We start from the raw sequence: 10,911 nt of genomic DNA on the forward strand, positions 1-10,911 counted from the left end.
GAGAATGTCGCCTGCATAGGTGGCAAAACTTTCATGTCATTTTGTTAATACTTGTTGTGTTAAGTCAAAGTAAACATTTTACAATCAAGCTACACATCCCGAGATGGTAGATGTGGGGGTAGCATGCCATGTGTAGATGCACTGTACTGTGTGAACTTGCAGATTACGGAAGCATACCTGCTGCTTCATGCCAATAAAGAGTGAAGTACACTACTACATGCTTCTTTAAATGCCACTTTGGCAGATGTATTCAGGAACATATTTGTCAAAAGTGTTGCAAGCCTGCTTATTAAACTGTGTGCACGGCCCATGGACAGCTCCACTTCGCTCCTTTCTGTACGTCTGAAAAGGAAGTGAAAGAAAACACCTAGAGCAACAGCAATGTTCAGAATTTATGCACATTTAAACATTGCCATGGTGCATGTTCACATGGCCTCCCTTAGCATCACTGTTTCAGAAATCAAAAAAGCAGAAACGGTATTTTGCAGATATTTCTGGACTCCTTCTGATCATATGAAGAACAGGCAGCATGATTTCACGAAGACTTATTGCTATAGTACACAAGAATTCAGGGTTAAACACACAACGTTTTAACTGCAAGAGTATTTATTTACGTGCATTACCAATTCTATTCAATTATTGTCATGATGTTGAAGCAAAAGTCTTAACAGTTACAATTTTTGTACTTAATGCTGCCGAGAAGGCCGAGAGTTATGTGGGTGAAGAAATGAAGAATTGCGCATGTGTAAAATGGAATCAGCTCGCACAAGGCGAGGCAAATTGTAGACCACTGCGAAGGGCTACTGCTGCAGTGCACATATAATAAGGCTGAAGATGACAAAGATTAAAGCGTAAACGTAAATGATGAGAATTAAATTGAGAAGCAAGGCTTGCTGTCAATAGCTCTTGAATTCTATCAGAAAACAACATGACAGTTGTATATCCTGTACATCTTAACGCAACAAAAGTTGATCTGAAGATGGCGGCTTGAATGAATGTCAATCCATTGAACAAAGCGTGTTGTTGGAGCCAATGTTTCAACAAATTGATGTGTCTAAGTTGTTGCAGCAACCTTGATGCAATTCGTTGCCCCTCTAAAGAGGAGTCCTCTTGTTGAATCACTAGCTCCAACAACATTCGTTGTTCAACAATCATTTCATGAGCTGTACATCTCGTTACATTCATTGCAAACCTCTACTGTACCAACTGCTACTATGGCAATGATAGTGGGTGCAATACTTAAGCTGCAGACCGGCTATTCAACTCTTTAAATATACCAGATCCATAAAGACTGCAAGTCATGAGGCAAGCACAACACAAAGAACAAGCGTAAGGAAATTGAAACAGGTTAACTTTAATAAACGAGGTATGGAATTAGTCATCCCCATTTTAAGTATAAAAGGTGGTTTTTTAACGAACTCCTTTGCTGTTGAAAAAGATCATGCTGCTAAAAAGATCATACCTGTAGTCAAGTGATAATTTCCAGGACGAAATTTCGTAATGCTGAGAGCATTCATTAAACTTTATGCACGATAAGCGTTAGGTGCAATGTCAGAGAGGTGGAGATGATTTAATGGATAGCAAATACTAAAAATGAAAAGCTCTGAGTAACTATCGCAAGAATAAGGACGAAGTAAGGAGGGAAGCATATGATAAGCTAGTGCAATGTCTGAAGCTAGTTAATCTTGTCTTAGAATATGCAGTCATAAAGTGAGATCCAGTAAGTAGGCGTCACATGCACTGGTTGTGAGAGAGAGATATGGAAATGACGGACCACCTTTTTAAATAAATGTAAAAATGTCCACCCATGTGCGTGTTGGTAACTAGCTCTCATGAAGCCCTAGGCTTAGAGAAAGCTTGATAAAGATGAACACATCCACAAGAGAAATCAGTAAAAGACAGATGGAGGATTGGTAGTGGAAAAGCAGCGAGAACAGCCAAAAACAAACTTGCAGGGTCTTTATGTACAATGCCGAAAAATAAGCTACCTATTATAAGTTTTTTTAAGGAAAGAAATTTAATTCAGGTAGGAAAGGCATTAAGCCAATTCAAAAATTGAGCTTGGCCACTTGCATGTCAATGCTTCGCTTTAAAGGGAACACACATAGCATCCATCCATCCATCTACAGATGTGAAACTGCGTCATGCAAGGTAACTTATACAAAGTTATTGCTTTGAGCAATTAGAGCAAAATATTTCAGGAGAGCACCTAACTGGGCTGGTTAGTACATGATTGCAACGGGAACAAACAGCGCTGGGCACGGGATGGAAAAAAAAGGTAGACGAAGGCGACAGAACCCTCGTCCCGTGTCCAGCGCTGTTTGTTCCCGTTTTAATGCAGAATATTTCTTTCTTTAATCTGAAGGTGGCAGTGTTTCATGGCTAAAATAGTTTACTAATTTGCATTTCAAGTTACATTTTTTCAGCCATAAGGAAACACTGCAAAATGCTGAAGTTCTAATGTTAACATTTTTCAGGAGAAAGACTAATTCTTTCGTATGGAATACCGAAGGTTGATTTCTAAAGTTCATTGCCTTTGCATTTTGTGCTGTTCTCTTATCATTTTCCTTAAGACGGTTGTATAGATGTTCTTGGTTTATCTTGTGTTTTGTATATGTTATGCTCCTGTTTTTGCTTAGCAAGATCATTTTATGTGTAACTTATCACTGCAGCCCACTTTGCAATACTGCTTACTGGTGTCAGAAGTATTGTCAAGTAATAAATAAATAAGTAAATAGATATTCACTTTGTCATAAAACTACTATGAAAACAAAATAATCAGAAACGTTCCACCCAAACTGTAACATTCGGAAAAATAGCTTTTGGCCCATATTGCAGCTTAGCTTTTGCTATGCAGCATTCCAAACAGAAATGTCGCCAAGGCATTATTGTGTGGTATACTTTGCTGGCAATTTATATTCCATTTAAAAAAATATATATACTGCTTGGTTGTAAGCAAGGAAAAATTTACTGAAGTGAATAATCCCTAGCCTGCACAGAGTCTCTTTCCTTGACCTTCGCTGCACAGCACATTGGCACAGGATTCACGCGGGTGCCCCTGTGCTCATATATAGCGCAAGTCTAAATGTTGCAGATTTAAGCAATACTTCTGTCTGAAATACCATGCAAGAACAATGATGTGCTGTGCAGTGAAGGCAAAGCTCCAAGAAACTTCCCACAGCCTTGTTATTCTTCATTTGAAAAAATTATTTTTCGCTTGAAGATAATATTACACCTTAAAAACTTTGTCTAAGTTATCGCACGAGGAAAGCACGCTATGATGTGTAGGCAACATTTTAGCTGGGATTGCTACACAGTGAAAGAGAGCCCGCAATATGGGTTCAAACACTACTTCTTCCAAGTGCCAATTTTGAAGACATTTTTGCTTCTTTTTGCCAGCAGCATTTTCAACCCTTGGTATATGCACTGAACGCATACTGTGAATATATTTCACATGAAACATTCAGTCTTTTTTACAATATACTTAAAAATGGTGCATTTTGAAATGTTTCCTCACGACTGCGAATAGCATAAATTGAAATCAAAATAAATTCGACTATCATAGTCATGAAAGATTGGTGACTATGTTAAAGAAACAAATGCTTTGTAGTAATAGCTCGACGCAATAACCATGTGTCAATTAATTTGCCTGACACAGCTTCATTTCTGCACGCGAAGTTTGAAAGGTCTTTGCTGCATCATGGAATTCTTTCCCCGAAAATAACGCTTGAATGACTACTTCCCACACTGAAACATAACAGCACCAGTTTTAGAAAATATTGGAAGTGGTCAAAAAATGATCTGACACACTGGCGTGAAATGACCCAAATAGGTACTAAAATAAAACAGTGTGCACTGTCAGACACTAAAATGAAGCACTAATCTGCTTGTATTGCTAAATTACTTCAAAACCCTGCTCTGAATAACTGCCCACAAGAAGTTGATTGCGAAAAATTTACTTTAACCTCTGATCTATTTTTATCTATCTCTAGTATAATGACTCCTAACCTTCGGCACACGCACAAAGGCACAAAGCATTTCATATGGTTCAATGCCTTCGAACAGTACGGAAGGTCATATGTTAAGAAATAGCGTAAAATATGGACTAATTTTAACCAGCTATGTTTTTATAACATGCAAACATCGAGAAATACACAATAATTTAGTAACTCGCCCCCTCTAAAAGTGTTGCTGTCACAGCTCCAAATTCCATTCACGAGCTATACTGGCTGAAATATTAAAACACAGCTGAATTTCCATCTCAATGGTGGATGCACACAAGTCTACAATGATTTAGTAACTCGCCCCCTATAAAAGTGTTGCTGTCACAGCTCCGAGTTCCATTCACGAGCTATACTGGCTAAAATATTAAAACACAGCTGCATTTCCATCTCAATGGTGGATGCACACAAGTCTACACGAACAGGCATGCACTTTAGATTGACTTCACAAGCCAGATATCCGGTAATCCTGCCGTTGGAGAACGTTACCAAGTGTATGAGTTGGACTACTACATAAGCTAAAATGGATGCTTGTGTGTGTTGGTATGACAGAGCGTAAACAAAGCAGTGCAGAAGACTGAGCACACGAGCACAGCACTGTTTGTGTCTTCATTTTTCTTGTCCTCCGTCTATTGCGTTTTTTTACACTAATGCATTAATTGTGGAAACAACTGGCTGCCGCGATTTGGTCATCTAGGTCGAACTTTTTGGGCCTTGTACCAGACTAAAGAGCTCTGTTGTGAAAGCAACAGGGTGTAACAATATTGTACTACAAATCAGGGAATACAAAGCATCGATAAGAATGTTCAGCCAAAATAAAAGGCTTCAGCAAAATGTTTAAGACACATACTCACAGGTTAATGCTCATTCACAGCTTCTACGGCAGCCCCATGATTTCTGTGCGTTCATCTGTGCGTGCCTTCCTTCCGCCTTTGGGCAAGTTCGTGTAGACTGTCTGCCAGGAAAACAAAAACATCAGAAACAAGTCGACTTTTTTTAGCATGCCTCACATAACCCAAATTCACTTTTCTCTCCCCCATAAGGTAGCTCTTTAGAAAACATCCAAACAGCCGCTGCTTTGTCTATGTATAGCTCATAACCAATTAGTAGCATCCAACACGACACCTGGTCATTGTCAAAGCATACGAGACAAGAAACAGACAAGTATAAGCAAAGAGCAAGCGGCTATATTTCGCCATTATATCGTTTCCTAATCCAGCCCGATGCATTCATCGCTTAAATTTAATTTACACTGCTATATTGGTGTTCGCCCTAAACTTACTTTCCTAATAACTCACTAGATAACCTATTTCTCTTACGCACTATATGAAGATGGGGCATGCAAACATGGACACAAGAGAGTCAAGACACCTAAAACGCTGAGATCACTAACTGGAGGCTCATCACCTGATCTACCTTTACATTGTCGAGAGCGTAAATGCACGCCAAAATTCGATGAATGCAGTTTTGTACAAGCACATGAATGAGGAAATGCGTCCAATTGTCGAGGCCTGGCATATCGATAATGGCAGTGCACAAGAGAGCCAACCGTCGATTAACTAGCATAAAGAAGAAATCAAAGCTTGAGCAGTTATCTCTCACGTAGACTATCGCGCGTGCCAGATTGATAGGTATCGCCTCTTGCCTGGGCATGCACAGATAAGTTTCTGTGTCTACTTTATTTTGTGCCACTGTCCACCTTTCCAGTTGGCGTTAGTGGTGTCTTGGTTTCTCTCTTGTGTCCATGTTTGCATGCCCTGCCTTTTTAACATGAATACCTACCAACCAGCTCAGCTGTCTGTTATACTAAATATGTATACAATCTAGAATTACCACTCTGTCCACTTGCTGATGTAATAAAAACAATGGCGTTCTGTATATAAACGTGAAATTAGAAGCACAGGAACCTCTAGGATTTGCACCTCCACCGATAGTGCAACCACTCCATCAAGGATCGAACCCGCACAGTTCAGATCAGCAGCTGACCATTATAACCACTGTATTGCAGCGGGGGATGTTCACTTGGTAATGTAGGTTAATGCTAAGGATTATGGAAAGAGCTGTAGGTTGAAGAAAGACATGCAATTAAGCAAGGAGCTGCAGACATTATGCAGTTTAGATATTTCTGTAATCCAAAGGGCTGGTGCTCAGGGCATGCACCTAAGGAACTCCTGTTCAGCGTCTCTTTTCGAACCAAAGCTTAGCAGAATTGATGTTCCTGTCTAGATATGCCCCTGAAAACCACAGTTAAATAGCTGCAAAGTAAACACTAGAAGACAGAAAAATATCCATCACTTGTATGATAATAAACACATCAAGATGCAAATACACCAAACACCCTGGACTGTGAAACGCATTGATTGAAAAGATATCAGTTAAACAAAGCAGCATAGCAATGAACTTCCATGTAGCTGCCACACGGCAAAAAGCAGGTGGCTCTGGTGCCATGAAAAATCTATAATAACACTTGTTGAATATAGCAGGATGTTTTGTATGATAAATGTAGAAATTACCACTCACAGAAGCTGACATGCCATTTTAAAAATCAGCATTGCAAAAAATAAAGCAAGAAAACCAGGTGACGTGTGAATTTACCATTCATAATTTAAGGCTAAAGGGCCCCTAAACAACCCCGGAGTCTAAAATTTGTGACAACTGCACGCTTGTACAACGTGAACATGTTGTCACATGAATTTTTTGATTAAGTGGTGTAATAATGAAGCCACAGGGGATAGAACAAACATTCCAGCTGGTTTCAGTTTCTCGCTCAGCCTGACCATCCTGAAGAGGGGCTTCCTCGGTGTGCCACTGTGCCAGAGCGGTGCGGTGAGGAAGCACAGTCAAAGCACTGGCGAGATAAACCAATTCGCAACACTTGTGACAACCACAGATACTGCATCATCACAAAGCCAAAATTCCGTTTCGTATTGCAGAGGACTATTCAACAGTCAGCGTTACTTAATGTTGCTCATAGGCAACATTACACCACTTCGCTAGCAAAGAGGACTGGTCAAGCGCTGAAGAGGAGGTGCGGTTATTGTTTTAAGAAGTGGAGTGTCTGACATTCGCACAATGTGATTCCTGCGGCCCTCTGTACGAATTAGCGAGCTTGTTTGGGAGGTGTAAAAAAAAGGAGTCGGAGCCTGCTGACTGGCCCTTTAAGAGAATGTAAATATACACTAGAAGGAAGTACACTTGTAGACATATTACTATAAGCTATAAAAAACAGGCAATTAACATGCTCAATCCATGCAGCATAGGGATGTCCACACCTTTGCAAGAACTTACTATGGTGGCTGCATGTTTGTGTAGGCCAGAAGCAGCAGGCACGTGGCTTCCGTGAATTTGACCCGTTCGTTGAAGGGAAACTGCTGCTCACATCCTTGTAGCACTGCTTTTTGAAGATGCTTCCTGCGATAACAAAATGACCACAACACAATTATGGTCTGCAAATATCGAGAGATGACCTACATTGCTGCCCTTTCTCATTAAATTCAGCTCTAGACTAAACACTGCAATAGTGGCATCCTCCTACATTACAGAGCATCATACTGCTTTCCTTGGCCTGGTTTTTAGTTCAATAATTGTTTTCACGCATAACAGAATGTAGCACTAGTAAAGATTCGGTTGGGGAGGGGGCAGTCGTAAAGTGTGTATGCAAAGTAAGAATATGAAAAAAAAACAATCGCATAGTTTCACATGAGATATAACAATTATCATAATTCATGTAATGTCAGACACCAAGAAGTGTTTAATTGAGCAAGTTTTGACCTTAAGTTATCACAAAATAATGCACTTTATGGAAAGTGGGATTTGCAGAGTGAACTCTGATGATGAAATTGGCTGCCTTTACTGGCTCTGTAGCTGCAAGTGCACTGCTAAAGCCGCTTGAATGCACTTAACAAGCCTGTGTAATGGTATTGACAAATGGACAGACAAGACAAACTCATTCGTTCTCACTTAGCTGCCATCACAGCAATACGTTGCTTCGTGTCAGGTTTCCTGGTATGCAGAATGCACAAACTTGGTGGCCGTGCCATACCACAGTAAACATGATCGACATCTGCTCCAACTGCGTAAGTAGCTGGAAAGTGCTAAATTACACAATCAGCTGTACCATGCACACATAATGTAAATTCTAGCAGTGGCAACATTGCGCACCTCATAATAGCCTATGGGCATTGTACTCGTTGATGCTGCCAGCTGCATTCCCTGTTTTCATTTCTAGCATGCATAGCACATGCACACAAAGCACCCAATAACTGTGGGAAGCAGAATAGATCGTCCGAGGTAATCAATAAAATTGATTGACAAGAATTCCATACATCACTCAAGCCTGTTGCTTAGCATAAGTGATGAGAATGTGCAGCCAAATGTACACAGCAAATTCAGTATTGGCCTTGAAGTATTGCAAGATAGGTCGAAGCTTTCCAGAAACAAACCGTATACAGTAAAGTCTGTCCCAGATACTGAAATCATGAAGTTATAAATTTTAAAGTGGGCCACTATATTCTTCAGGCACCATGCATTGCATTTATGAAAACGCTAACATCCCTGTACAACAATGCATGCTGCAAGAAGTCATAAACCTTAATATTTTTGGCACAATGCCATTTCCCAGTACCACGTTTTACAGAAAGGCAACATTTTCCTTTGCAAAACTAAGCCATGTTCCCAGGCAGAATGCACTGTCCATGGTGACAAACATGAAGTACGCTCTTCTATACAGCTTAGCTGGTTTACTGGAACTAAAAGCTACGGTAACGCTGTCTTAATTGGACTGGCTAGCAAGAGCCTTCTCGCTGCTGTTTATGTGAAGTAATTTCACCTTGGTGGAACGTCACAAGAGTAAGTGGCACATAATAATGAGTGCGAGAACACAGTAACAGGTTGTGCAACGGCTACCAGGTATGCTCATTCGTGGAAAGTGTGGGCTCTTCCCCCAAATGAACCAGTTGGAAATAACCATTTTGCATGAATAAACTTAAGTTGGTTGCTCGCATACATAACATTGTTACTCTGCATTTCCATCTCATTCATCTAGCGCTCATTGTTTCCCTTCGACATGACTAGCTCAAAACAAGATTCTTCTTCGTTAAATGTAACTTTGTACACTACCTTTACGTTGGCTATAGATGCTTATTTCTTCTGCCTGAATAAGCACCTCCTATAGCATACTTGCCTCAGCCACCTTCTGGACTGCATGGTCAGCACTCCACTGTTTGTTGTGGCACTGCTGTTTGCTACCTGCAGTACGTTGCAAAAAACTTCAGCATTCAAAAAAAAGGTTAAGAAAAGCCGAAGCAGGTGTGCCAGCAGCACCTTGCCCTCTGAGGAGGGAGGAAGAGCTCTGATAAATGGCTAATTCAAGACAAGCGTTGTTCTTCACAAGCTATTATTATGCGATGAGAGGTGGGACTTCAATACACGGACGCACATATAGTGCTAAAAGCAATTGAAAATTCAGCTGAAAGTACGGCTTGTCAAATTAGGTCAACGTGCATAAAGGATAAAAATGGGGCAAACCAACTGAACAAAATACAATGTCATGCTGCAGAAATTGCATTTTTAGCAAATCTATGTTATCTATTGCTTGAAAGATGATAAGCATGTCCAAGAATGCTAACCTAAACACTCTTGAGGGTCACGTTTACTTAATGACAAATAAAATGCACGCCTAAAGAAAACATCCTAAATACACTTTATTTCTCCCACTGTACCGATTCACGATTCACACGGTGGCTGATGATTATTCCTTCAGAGCTCGTGCGAACGAAATGGATGTTGAAGCTTCGGTTTCACGGCGTTACTCCAAGTAATTTGTCAAGAGACATGTATAAAACGCATGACAATGGTGAGCCTGACAAAAATGTTGTCTCCTTTCAGCAAATATTAGCGTAGACCAGTGCGTGCAAGCGAGCTAATTACCAAAACTTTATAACACTACCGACTACGTTCTTGACAAATGTCATGCGCGAGCACAATCCTCACAACTACAACCGCATACACTACCAACACGTTATGCGATTTTCTTCGGCGACAAGGCGTACTATAACTCACAATGTACGAAGCGTAACGTCCACTTACCTCTGGCAATAAAAAATACGCTGGCAGCGTACACTGCTGGATGACCGCCGGTTTTCAATGGTGCGCCAAGTGAGGAATCGCCGAGCTACCGGCCGTCTCCGAGCGTCAAGGCATTTTCCAGGGCCACAGAACACGTCGTCGACAAAGGATTGCGGCGCTGCTACTCACTGACGTGCGGAAACATTTTGAGAAGGTGTTCTTCAAAACTATGAATCGCGTCCGTCGGTCACACCGAACAAAGCAGTCGCAGAGATTGAAGTCGCACGGTCGGCATCTGGTGACTATTTGCCTGGTACCGCGTATAGTTGCGCTTACGTCAGTAACCACGAAATCCAACACACAATACACACAATGCGAGGCAGCGCGTTAAAAGTCGACCGCACAAAAACTCGGCACGACGATCACACGAACGCAGAACTATACGGGCTAGGAAGGTCTCCTTGGTGTCGTGAGCGCGCCTGCCAGGTGGAAAGATTGCGCGATCCAGCGTGCAGACGGCGCTTGCGCTCGCTGGCGTGCTTTCGCGCGTGTGAACCTGCGCTCTGTGGGGTTTCCCGTTGAAACGAAGCTTTGTAGTTGCGGTATAAGCTCGTTGTGTAGGCCACACATGGCGCTGATAAATTGTAAAACGAAGAAAAGAAAACTCCGGAGACTATGCGGGCAGATTAGCTTCTTCTGAACGGCACATGCTGGCGTAGAGAACAAACATGTAGGAGATTCGGGGTTTCCGTTCTAGTTGATTAACATTCTTTTTCACGCAGTAATGTTTGAGTACAATGATTGAAATATTCATTGACAATTATAGCGGTTACATCAAGAACAA

General features: G+C 41.2%; 1 long non-coding RNA gene across 1 annotated transcript; it reads right to left on the minus strand.

The window, feature by feature from the left end:
• Window positions 1-225: 225 nt before the first annotated feature.
• On the minus strand, window positions 226-10,171 carry LOC125759853 (uncharacterized). The gene is made up of 5 exons (XR_007417559.1): window positions 10,089-10,171; window positions 9,120-9,248; window positions 7,274-7,412; window positions 4,856-4,956; window positions 226-342 (listed from the first exon to the last, which is right to left on the minus strand). It is a non-coding gene; the product is annotated as an uncharacterized LOC125759853 (long non-coding RNA).
• Window positions 10,172-10,911: the final 740 nt, after the last annotated feature.

This window comes from Rhipicephalus sanguineus, chromosome 9 (genome assembly GCF_013339695.2).
Source record: "Rhipicephalus sanguineus isolate Rsan-2018 chromosome 9, BIME_Rsan_1.4, whole genome shotgun sequence".
NCBI classification, from domain to species: Eukaryota; Metazoa; Arthropoda; class Arachnida; order Ixodida; family Ixodidae; genus Rhipicephalus; species Rhipicephalus sanguineus.